General features: G+C 35.0%; 1 long non-coding RNA gene across 2 annotated transcripts; it reads right to left on the bottom strand.

Annotated features, from left to right (window-relative positions):
- Window positions 1-982: 982 nt before the first annotated feature.
- On the bottom strand, window positions 983-1,702 carry LOC143633408 (uncharacterized). Of its 2 annotated transcripts, XR_013153667.1 has the most exons (3): window positions 1,679-1,702; window positions 1,509-1,586; window positions 983-1,223 (listed from the first exon to the last, which is right to left on the bottom strand). It is a non-coding gene; the product is annotated as an uncharacterized LOC143633408 (long non-coding RNA). The 2 variants fall into 2 exon arrangements; XR_013153666.1 differs by having other exon boundaries at window positions 1,509-1,696.
- Window positions 1,703-12,988: the final 11,286 nt, after the last annotated feature.

The raw sequence follows: 12,988 nt of genomic DNA, 5'->3' as shown, positions 1-12,988 counted from the left end.
GATGGATGAAAAAGTCAGTTTCCAAATGTCAATAAAGTTCCTGAAACAAACAATACAATGTTTTCCTGAGACAACCAAACGGACTTTATCCTACTAAATCATTACACTAAGATGCAAATAACCTCCAATTGGATATATACTTCGGCTTTAGTAATAAGTGACGGTGTGAAGTGGTTACACCGAGATTTCTGCTCTTAGAACCTTGAACAACTCTATCGCCACTTTTGTCTTTAAATGCAGTAGTCTGACTGTCGTATTTTTACTTTCATACATCAAGTCAGTGTGACAAACTTTTTCATGCCTTTCTATGGTGGGTCCTTTAATTGAAAAAAGTTGGTCCTCCTTATTCACTTCATTGGTCTCGTGTATAGTTCTTTGAAACAAACAGCAGGCCCGTTCTTCTTGTCAAAATGATCAAATAGCGATGCGGGCACAGACAATAACATCTTTTCCAGAGTCTTGGAAATCAAAGTGCTGAGAAAGTTCGTAACTTGAACAACATAAATCAATACAATCAAAGGCTCCGCCATCTACAAAACAAAAGATACTCGTAACTTGTACGTCATAGGGGTGTGCATGAAGCAGAAATATCCGATAATCAATGTCGTCGAACCCAATATAAAAAACCGACGGACTCGTTTAGGTTATTTGAAAACCCAACTTTTCGATTCGACTTTGCTTTTGCTATCAAACCAACTTTGAAAAAAAAGGAACCGAAATAACTAAGTCCAGTAAAAACCGCAGATTAGTTTTTAAGATCCTTAAAAAAACTGGATTTCAGTTCGGTTTGTCTATGAACCAAAAACTGAAAAATCCAACTGAAATAACCGATCCCATGAAAAAAGACCAATCTGTCAGCTTTTTATTGAGTTCGGTTATTCTGGTTCAGTTTTACTTTTTTCAGTTTTTTGGTTGATAGTAAAACTGAAACTAAATCAAATCACTGGTTCTTTTTCAGATGTCTTCAAATTACATGTGATGCAAAACGTCTAAACATAACTTCTAAAGATAAGAGACTTAGTGAGAAATAATATCATGATATAAAATAGCCATTAATATAATCCTATAAAGTTTTTAGTACCTAAATACGTAATTGCTAATGCTTTATCACCTTGATGATGTCATCACTATTAATTCAAGCTAAAAAGCTCCATGTGTTCTTCATGATCTGACACACTACTCCTTCCTAAGATATGTTATCCAACTTTCCATCTCTTGTAGACCTGTAGCATATTAGAAAGGAGAGCTTCAGAGTTAATTAACTTAACTAACTAAGAGCTGCGAATAATTAATTGCTAAATACACACATGATTAGTTTAGTTAAACAGTTATCTTATCATCTCATTTTGATACTCAAGTCATAGTAATAACATAGAAAGATGCAATCGAAACAGCCTAGAAATATCACAAACCTAGTGGCTATAATATATGAAAATTTGGAGCAATTAACAAAAGAAAGTGTAATTAGTGGCTACAATTATAATCAAAATACTGATGTCAATACTAACCTCAGTTTCCTTCGCTTAGAGGTTGGAAAAAATAATGGCCGTGAGCAAACATAACTACGAATCTCTATGTGACAACATCTGATAAAGAAGATCAAAGTTTAGTTTCTCTCAAAATCCAAATTCCCACGGAAGCAACACGAAACCATACTTCGGAGTTAGAAAACCCAAACCTGAGGCCATCCTACCTACACTCATGCCTTTGTACCTAAATCAAAAACAAAATTGATATTAATTTATTATAAACATCAAGAGTTTCTGATTCTGAATCATTTACATTGTCTTCAAGATGTAATAATGTAGGTCAATTTTGTGAACATGAACACCCAATTTCATACATACATAGACGATGATGGAGAGAATATAAGACGAGTTTAGACCAATTTTAAAATGAAAATCAAATATGCATACCTTTAAGTTAGCCCTTCATACAACTGGTTTCACAACACTTATCACCTAGGGTTTTCATCAACACCAAATAATAGCTGAGTATGAAGAATCACCAGAAAGGAAGATGATGGTGGTGAATGTAGTGTAAAGTGGAAAATGAGGCTGTAATATCCAAGATCTGGTGGAAGAAAGTAACTGGAAGGAGCAGTTGTGGAAGAAAGTAATTGGAAGTTACACGTTGAATGAAGTACAATTTAATATGCAAGATGTATAACTGATGATGCAGAAGTTTATTTGTAATTGTATATATATTAATAACAATAACAATAATAATAATAATGAAAAACGCAGCAGCAGCAGCCCCTTCTTCCCTTCGCGATTTTCCGGCGACCGGATTTTCGTTTTTCCGGCGAAACTCTGGCGAACATTATAACTCACATTTAAGCCTCGTTTCAATCCGTTAATACACCCAAACGTCGTCTCTACTAATTATAAACTTTATTTCACGAATTATTTCATCGTTAACAACTCCATTAACCCGTAATTAACACAAACTAATCGGGTTATAATCAAAATCCTAATAACTCGAATTAAATATTAAACGATTCAATTTAAAACATAAATATAACTCTAACATACATCTAAACTTGCTACAACCATAAAATCAAACCGATATACTATCTAAAACCCGTAAATCGTTCGTCCAAAATTGTTTCGGCCACATCACGGTTCACCATCATTCAAACGTTGTTACAGGTAATATTTATATTCATTGTGATCGTCTAAATCCGTAAATCAAAACCCCTAAGCTAATTTTAACAAACATGGAACCAATTAACAATTTTGAAATTCTAGGGTTTGATGAAGATGATTAACTTTAATTGTAATTTAAATATTTATGTTTCTGATATTTTATCAAACAAGCAATCTGGTCTACTGGTTAGTTCTCATCTGTGTCAACCAGAGGACCCGGGTCATGCCATTTTGTCTTTATTTTCCTTTTAAACATTTTTTCTGTTATATAACAAACCAAATAAAAATTTGTAAAAATCATATAAATCAAATAAAATTATATTAAGTTAAATAAAATTTGTTGTAATATATATTTATCATTTTTACACCTAAAAACCAGTCTTTCAAACTCGTCAAGACTCGTTTAAACTCGTTTAAAATATATATTGTGTTTTGTTCGTTAAACTTTATAATCCGTTAACACTTTCGTTTTCAAAATAAAATATATCGTTAACACCAATATTTCCGTAACCCTTATAATATTCAAATTTGATATTAATCTTTTAATTTAAACTAATATTAAATTAATAATTTATTAATAATTCGTTAAAATTCGTTAATGTGTAAAATAATACTATAATATTCAACTCCATAATAATATGTACATTCAACACTTCTAAATCCCGACAACCCGATTTATCTACTTTTTATAAGTCATTTTTAAATATTGATTTTGTACTTTTAATTTTAGTTCGTGAAGTTTAATTGCTTCGGTTTCATTTACGCGCTTTCAGTTTTATTTCAAGTTTGTCTTCAACTTCAAGGTGAGTATTTCACACCCCCTTTTACCCTTTTAACTATTTTTGGGGTAGCATATATATCCTATCAACAATTCAATTTCGTTTATTTATTATTTACAAACTACAATTCGCATCATGGACTTGTGCGTTTACTTGTTACTTGCTCAAATATTACGTGCATGGATTTCTTCAATAAGTATGATCATACGCCCCTCTTTGCACTCAGGACCATAGTTTCTAGTGGAAAAGGCACTCCGATCTGAGTACGTTGGTGCACAATCCCAACTTAAAAAGACCTTTATTTATTCTTTACACTCATGGACCATTGATTCTAGTGTAAAGAACCCTTATGTGTTTTTCAAAAGTTTTCATGGAATATGATACCAACTTGTAAGGCCCCGCTACCGGTGCCTCTCTTTGAACGTTAGATTTACTCATAAACACAATTCTAAATATCAAAGTTAATTAAAACTTTTGCGGAATAATATTAAAGTCGACCATTCATTACATAAGTCACCATTTGAAATAATATAAAACATGTCTTTTGAATCCAAACATAAACAACTGAGTCTTCGGATGCCAGCCTCTTTATTCAACTTGCCATGTGTCCCTCTTCAAGCCAGCTGTCTCATCCTACTCACCTGTGTGCATACTAAAAGTCAGCTTCGCTGAGTGGGTTCTAGTTAATCATATAACATATAACACATTCATAATTACATACTTTCTTTCATACTTTATACTTTCTTACATTCATTCATTATACACTCACTTACCATCATATTTTCATTCTTTCATTTTCATACCTTACGTATTAAAAAGCATTACGCCCTACATTCCTCGAGTAATATTAGGGCCCGATTTCCTCTTGCCTCGAATATTATTAAGGTTCGGTTCCCACTTTCCTCGATTATTATTAGGGCCTGGTTCCCTATTGCCTCGAATATTATTAGGGTTCGGTTCCCTCTTGCCTCGAGTATTATTAGGGCCCGGTTCATTCTTGTCTCGAATATTATTAAGGCCTGGTTCCCTTTCGTTACCATACAACCATACATTACCTTCATTTTTCATTATTATTATAGCATTCATACACTTTTATTACATAATAAGGTCCAATTTACTATCCGACTAAGTTTCATGCAAAACCGACTACGTTTACCCGTTCTTTTCTCAAACCGGACGCTACTCGTTTTACCCGAAATGAACCAAATAACCTGTTTGCTATCAAGTTCATAACTTTATAAATAATCATGACCCGATCTATCATCCTACCAAGTTTCATGCAAATCCGTTCATGAAAAGTAAGCTTTTTAACAAAAACGTACCTTTGAGGTTTTTGCTAAAATCACTCGAGAAGCCCAAAACCATATCAAAAGAACTCTGATTTGAGTGATTCAAACGGTCACAGAACCATCTCGCCACGATATACAAACCCATCAGATCGCCTTTTTCGAAAACCGCCACTACCGTCACCGGAACGGCTGAACAGTCGTCGGAATCTTCACTTTTGAGCTGCTATGGTTATTCTGATAAAAACCGGACTTCCCGACCTTTGATCGAAGATCTAATCGGTGGAAATCTTAACTTATATACGATTAACTCTCAGTTAAATTTTGAGACCGATCTGACGGTTAGATCTGTGGGAAACTTTGTGTGTTTGTGGGTGGTTTTCTCAAAAAGGGGAATTGGAGAAGTGTGTGCTTTTATGGTGTAGGCTTTGATGTAGAGATGTATGAAAATGGAAAGGATTAGGGTTTTAAAGGGTATTTGTACTCCCTTAAGCCCATGGACATAAGGCTCATCTTTCCTTTTTGGTCCATAATTAATTACATCTAATTAGCCTACTTATCCTTCTATCTTTATTATTTGATTACTTCTCTACTAACTCAAGTAAACTTTTCCACAATAATAATAATAATAATTAAATAATATATTAAATATTATTCTTAGAAATTTCGCGATGTTACAAGTCTACCTACCTTATAAGAGGTTTCGTCCTCGAAACTTGCTTAGTCCTCGTAAAAGGAATACTTCCTGTATTCACATCCTTTTTTGAACCGACTTAGCTTCCTAACTTACCGGTTTATCCTTTGTCTCACAATCGTCGAGTGATGTTCATTAGTTTTAGATGTCTTAGGTAGCTTTTCCATGAAGTCCTCGATGATATGTTTCCTTATCCAGACTTTGCAAGTGAACATCATTTCCTCAAGCACGCTCTTCTTTCTTGTCCTTTCCAGTTTCTCCTTAAGGATTATTTCTTAAAATCCCTTTGTCTATTCCTTGAGATAGAAAACTCCTTGCAATCCTTGAGCACATCCGTTGCATAACTTGTCGGAAAACTTCTTAAGTCACCATTTAAACCTTCTTTCATTCTCAGCTCTGCATCAATACGTGGGGTTCATGAGTTATAGCTGTCTAAGGTAGCTTGATCATGAAATCCGTGCTGATACATCTTTCTTCTCTTGACTAATCAAATATCATCATGTCCTCTGAAAATTGTTGTCTATTGCTGCATAGCAGGTTGGCTGATATATCATAACCATTTATTTAACCGAATTCCTTTTTGAGCATCTGTTGGCCTTCATATGAATATATATATATATAATACTATTCTCTCTTTACCGACCTAGGGGACTTCCCGTTGGTGATCACATGAATATCAGTTACACACAAATCATTCATGTTACGACTTAATTCCAATAATATAAGTCTAAGCCATCTCTACGCCTTCCCTGCATGTCTTTCCAACTTTTGTCCTTGGTTTCTTGTACCCTCTTTCTGCGTTACTGTCGGTTTCACCTTCGTAATACTTGCGGTTGTTCTTGTCTGTGTAGGCAAAGTATCCTATCCTTTCAAAACTATTACATACCATGAACTCATTAACTAACATTTCCGATGAGATAGCTTCTCGTATTGGTATAAAGTGAGCACCTTTCTTCAACCGGTCTACAATCACCCAGACAGTATCATGGTTTCTAGCTGTACACGGTAGTTAAGTTATGAAATCCGCGGTGATACATTCCCTTTTTCCATTCTAGTGTTTCTAATGGTTGTTCCTTTCTATGCAGCTTCTGATGTTCTGTCTTGACTTGCAAGAAAGTCAAACACTTACTGACATGTCATATCACTGCGTCTTCCATACTCGGCCACTAGTAGTCTATCTACAAGTCTTGATACATCTAGGTGGATCTCACATGTCTAACGAATCCACATGCGACCAAATCTGATTCTCACATTATAAGTATTATCTTTCAAATCTCTATGTCACCCGATACTTCATCCTTTTTCATCTTGCTCTCATTCTTTATAACTTCTATTGTGTCTCGCAGATCTCGCTCATGAAATCCTAAGTGCTAACTAATTTATATAACTTAATCATCGTGATAACCTCTCCACCTTTACGACTTAGTGCGTCAGTGACCTTGTTAGCCTCACCAGGATAATATTTGTTTTCACAATCATAATCCTTTATCATCCTTAACCATCTTCTTATCTCATATTCTGTTCTTTCCGCTTGAAGAGATATCCAAACTCTTATGACCTTGTATCAATGGTACACCTTGAAAACCTATCATACAGTTACTCTTTCTTTAGCGTTTCCAACACTTCTCTTAAGTGTTCAGCATGGTTAGACTCGCTTTTTGAATAAATCAATATATCGTCAATGAAAACGATAAATGACTTATCTAACATCGGCCGACATACCCTATTCATCATATCCAAAAATGTTGCGGGAGCATTTGTTAGACCGAATGACATCACGAGGAACTCGTAGTGTCCATACCACGTCCGAAACGCTGTCTTAGGGATGGATGCCTCTTTTACTTTCAACTGATGATAGCCTAATATGAGATATATTCGGGAGAACCAACTCGAACCTTGCAGTTGATTAAACAAATCATCAATCCATGGCAACAGATATCTATTCTTCACCGTAAGCTTGTTCAACTCGTGATAGTCAATGCACATTCTCATACTTCCGTCCTTCTTCTTAACAAATAACACCGGTGCGCCCCACGGGGCTTGGTCTTATAAAACCTTTGTCGAGGAGTTCTTGTAGTTGAGACATCAGTTCTTTCATCTCAATCGACGCTAGACGGTAACGTGCTTTCGCGACGGGCTGAGATCTTGGTATTAAATCTATCTGGAATTCTATCTCTCGCTCTGGTGGTAACCCCGCACACGATAGGAACATCTTTCATTTCTTTCGTCTCGACCGTAGCGTCAACATACGCCAGGTAGGCACCGCACCCTCACCTTAACAATCCTTCGGCTTTTATCATCGAAATGACATTAAGCCCTGAACTTTCTTTATCACCATAAACCGTTACCACACTACCATCCTAGGACTTTAACCTTATTATCCTACTCTTACACACTATCTTAGCTTCAAACTCAGATAACCAACCCATTCTCAAAACTACATCGAACCCTCCTAAGGTCATCACATACAAAGTAACAAGGAACTCACGTCCCTCTAACTCTATCTTACAATTCTTAACCAGTGTCATACTTTAACGAAAGTATCGCTAGTGGTCTCTTCTATAGAGTCTCAGGTACACAACTACATTCTTCTTAGCGTCTTCTTTCATATTCGCTACATTATGTAGTCTCGTCCTTTCATCTCTTTTCAATTAGGATGACTCGACATTCCCCCGTCCCTCTTGATCATCTATGCTTTTATCATCATTCGCTTTTTTACTCACGATCCCCGCAAGTTCCTTTATGGAGTTAACCATTGCAGACATACTACATCTCTCAACTCATTCTAGTTGGCTTATATCCGTTTCTTTCACGTTTCTTCCACTTGGACTTCCCAGTTCGGGCTGCCTTTAATGCTTCAGCGAACATTGTTAGCATTGTAGTGCGAAACAATTTAGCAACTCCATTAATATTGACTACAAGCTCCAAGTGTGATCCTTCTTCATTACTTCTTAAAGTTGAAGTCCTACTGCTTTCGTATATCGCTTTGTCACCTTCTTCAAAAAGGGTGTCTGGTTGGAACGTGTCTTACCACAGCGTCCAGTACGACCTCTTTTGTATTGGTCATTTATCTTATCTCTAAGGAAACACAAACGTTATCACTCTAGGAATTATTTAGCACATGATTCGTAAGGTAAGTAGTTAATGATATTGGCTAAGTGTAATTAACTCTTTACATTACTCCTCAGGTTCTACATACTTCCCTTTATGATTTCACTTATGCTAGTTCCCACTTCGCACAAAATCATGTAAACATACATATAACCTACATTCTTATCCCTAGCAATTAAACTAGCATACACTCATTCTTTTTCTAGCAATTAAGCTAGCATACAAACATTCTTTCTATAGCAATTAAGCTAACTTCCTTACACATTCTTATATTATACATGAAATTAATCACGTACTTTACCTTTATCGAGCTTGCTTGAGTGACAGATGGCTATCTTGAACTGGCATCCTCTTTTTCTTCTTACTTTAATCCTATTCTATGTTCTAGTCTAAGCATGTAGGAGGCTTAAATCTCTAGAACTTTGCTCTGATACCAACTTGTAAGGCCCCGTTACCGGTGCCTCACTTTGGACGTTGGATTTACTCATAAACACAGTTCTATATATCAAAGTTAATTAAAACTTTCGTGGAATAATATTAAAGTCAACCATTCATTACATAAGTCACCATTTAAAATAATATAAAACATGTCTTTTTGATTCAAACATAAACAACTGAGTCTTAGGATGCCAGCCTCTTTATTCAACTTGCCATGTGTCCCTCTTCAAGCCAGTTGTCTCATCCTACTCACATGCATGCATACTAAAAGTCAGCTACACTGAGTGAGTTCTAGTTAATCATATAACATACAACACATTCATAATTACATACTTTCGTTCATACTTTATACTTTCTTACATTCATTCATTATACACTAACTTACCTTCATATTTTCTTTCTTTCGTTTTCATACCTTACGTATTAAAGAGCATTACGCCCTACATTCATAATTACATACTTTCGTTCATACTTTATACTTTCTTACATTCATTCATTATACACTAACTTACCTTCATATTTTCTTTCTTTCGTTTTCATACCTTACGTATTAAAGAGCATTACGCCCTACATTCCTCGAGTATTATTAGGGCCCGGTTCCGTCTTGCCTCGAATATTATTAGGGTTCGGTTCCCTCTTGCCTCGAGTACTATTAGGGCCCGTTTCCCTCTTGCCTCGAATATTATTAGGGTTCGGTTCCCTCTTGCCTCGAGTGTTATTAGGGCCCGGTTCCCTCTTGCTTCGAGTATTATTAGGGACCGGCTCCCTTTCATTACCATACAACCATACATTAACTTCCTTTGTCATTATTATAACATTCATACATACATATCATACATGTAATATTCATACATACTTTCTTTCGCATACTCATTTCATACTTACTACACATTACCTTCCTTAACAATACATGTAATATCCGAATATCGTTCACGTACTGTCAAGCATGCATTCCTAATATAAACATAACTACCACATTCATCATTAAGACATACACTTCCATTTAAGGTAAGTGTATTAACATTCACATTGAGTATGCACACAGTCCCGAAAACGTAACAAGGAAATGGGGCTAGAAACTCACCTGGATTCTATTACGTTCTCCGTTTATCGTTAAATCCTTTCCTTAACTGAGCTCTGCTTACTGTACATTAATTACACGTATCAATACTTTTCCTAATTATATTGTTCATATTTAAGCCAAAATGGCAAAATTTGGTCTAATCTAATGGCCTTGTTTTAGATTACAATTTACTTAGAATATTTTATTCTTAACCTTCATGCATTCAAATACTTTGCATTTGAATGTAATGTATTTCCTTTCTGTATTTCCTTTTAGAATACAACCTTGTATTCATACCATAAGGGCTTCAAAGAACATGCAAACATCTTAACATTTCATGCATTCGAATCCTTACGTGTATTCAAATAGGTTGCATACATGTGGGTATAGGCATGTATTCGAATGCATGCATGTATTTGAGTTTATCAATGTAATTGGGTTACACTCATGTATGATATCCCTCATTGAAAAGGGCATCCTTAGTGTATTCAATTGATACAAGTAATAGAATCATACGAGTTGTATTCGAGTCTTGCAATGTATGCGATCCTAATCATACTATTAGAATTCTTTCAGTGTAACCGAGTCATACACTATAATCGGTTGTACCCTTTATATGCGATTATGGCCTAATGTAATTGAATCCATGGTGTACTCAAATGGCCAATGTAATCGAACCTTGATGTAATCAATTAGGCCTTGTATTTGAACCATGACGTTGTATTCGAATTTACGTATGTAATCGAGTTGGATCCTTGTAATCAAACAAGGCATTGTAATCGGTGGCACACTTTGTATTCGAAGCTAACTTTGTAATCCACTGTAACATTGTATGTGACTCGTGTATTGTATTCGACTGCTCCCATGTAATCGAGTTTAGCCTTTGTATTCGAGTATAATAATTGTAATCGACCCTAATAGTGTAATCGAGTGAGCTGCATGTTTTCTTGTTTTCGGATGAAATGTGGCTACGGGTTGGTTCTCGATTCCACTATCGTTTTTATGTTTTTAACTTTTAACCCTTATTATGATATTATATAACCCTGTAAATGTTCCCATGACCATTTCCGGCTAAGACTTGAGCCGTGTGACCATAAAGCTTGGACCTTTATGGTCCAAAACGTTCAAGGCTAGATCTAGAGTTTCTTATGAGCCGTATATACTCATGAGTTCATATAGTCCACTTTAATCATCAAGTTTACATGTTTATTACATAATAAGGTCCGATTTACTATCCTACTAAGTTTCATGCAAAACCGACTACGTTTACATGTTCTTTTCTCAAACCGGACGCTACTCGTTTTACTCGAAATGAACCAAATAACCCATTTACTATCAAGTTCATAACTTTATCAATAATCATGAGCCGATCTATCATCCTACCAAGTTTCATGCAAATCCGTGCATGAAAAGTAAGCTTTTTAACAAAAACGCACCTTTGAGGTTTTTGTCTAAAATCACTCGAGAAGCCCAAAACCATATCAAACAAACTCTGATTTGAGTGATTCAAGTGGCCACGGAACCATCTCGCCACGATCTACAAATCCATCATCTCGCCTTCACCGGAAACCGCCACTGCCATCGCCAGAATCTTCACTTTTGATTTGCTATGGTTTTTCTGATAAAAGCCGAACTTCCTACCTCTGATCGAAGATCTAATCGGTGGAAATCTTAATTTATATACCATGAACTCTCAGTTAAAATTTGAGACCGATTCGATGGTTAGATCTCCGGGAATCTTTGTGTGTTTGTGGGTAGTTTTCTCAAAAACGAGAATTGGAGAAGTGTGTGTTTTTTATGGTGTAGGCTATGGTGTAGAGATGTATGAAAATGGAAAGGATTAGGGTTTTAAGGGGTATTTATACTCCCTTAAGCCCATAGACCTTAGGCACATCTTTCCTTTTTGTTACATAATTAATTACACATAATTAGCCTACTTATCCTTCCATATTTATTATTTTATTACTTCTCTACTAACTCAAGTAAACTTTTCCACCATAATAATAATAATATAAATATTATTCTTAGAAATTTCGAGATGTTACACTAAATAATAAACAAGAAGATGTTGGTTTTGTTCCTTTTCACTTGTGTTTGTTCATTTGATAATCTTGTGTACTTGGAATTTGAATGAATTAATGGTAATATTGTCACTTAATAGTGTCACATGTGTTTTGAACAATATGTACGTCACACCCAGGTGTATTCCGCTTTAGCCGGGGTGTTACAGATTGGTATCAGAGCCGTGATTATAAGATATGACATTAGACGTAGTGTTCTAGTTGGTTATAGTTTATTTGCTTAATTGTTTAGGTTGCATGATTAGAAATTATGTGAGCCTTATTTGATTGTTCAATGCACATTATTTGGTTAGTATTGATTTGTTTATGCCTCATGTACGCAAATACTATTATACTGATAATTCAATTACCACAATTACACAAGCACACACAAGTCCAAGGCTTATGCCTAACGTAAAGATTCTTGAGAATTTCAATAATTAGATTTTTGATTTTCAATTTTCGATGGTTTATGCGACGTTTGACATCCGACTCACTATGTCTTACAATGTGCTTTAACTGAAAGTCTGTCAAGCCGTGGTAATACACGAATACTCAGCTTTCTGTTCGATTTAATTACGCATTTTTATACGAGAATAGTTAAGTTTAAAAAATTTTGTGACACTTTTTCTTTATATATACGCTCATTTACGGCTTAAACTTTTAAAAATTTGCAAAGTAATAACCGAATTTCAAAAGATTACTTTGTTATTTTACTATTATGTTTTAGAATTGAAATTTCAAAAATTTATGGTGATTCATAAATGGTTGAATTTCGATTTGATTACTATATTATTTTAATTATTTACTACTACGTTTTAGAACTGAAAATTCAAAAAGTTATGGTGATACATAAATGGTTGAATTTTGATTTGATTACTATATTATTTTATTCATTTACTACTACGT

The sequence above is a fragment of the Bidens hawaiensis genome, unplaced genomic scaffold, assembly GCF_021521415.1.
Source record: "Bidens hawaiensis isolate Kalapana, Puna unplaced genomic scaffold, B.hawaiensis_p1.1 tig00006717_1, whole genome shotgun sequence".
In the NCBI taxonomy this organism is placed as follows: Eukaryota; Viridiplantae; Streptophyta; class Magnoliopsida; order Asterales; family Asteraceae; genus Bidens; species Bidens hawaiensis.
This window is presented reverse-complemented; position numbering and strand designations above follow the sequence as displayed.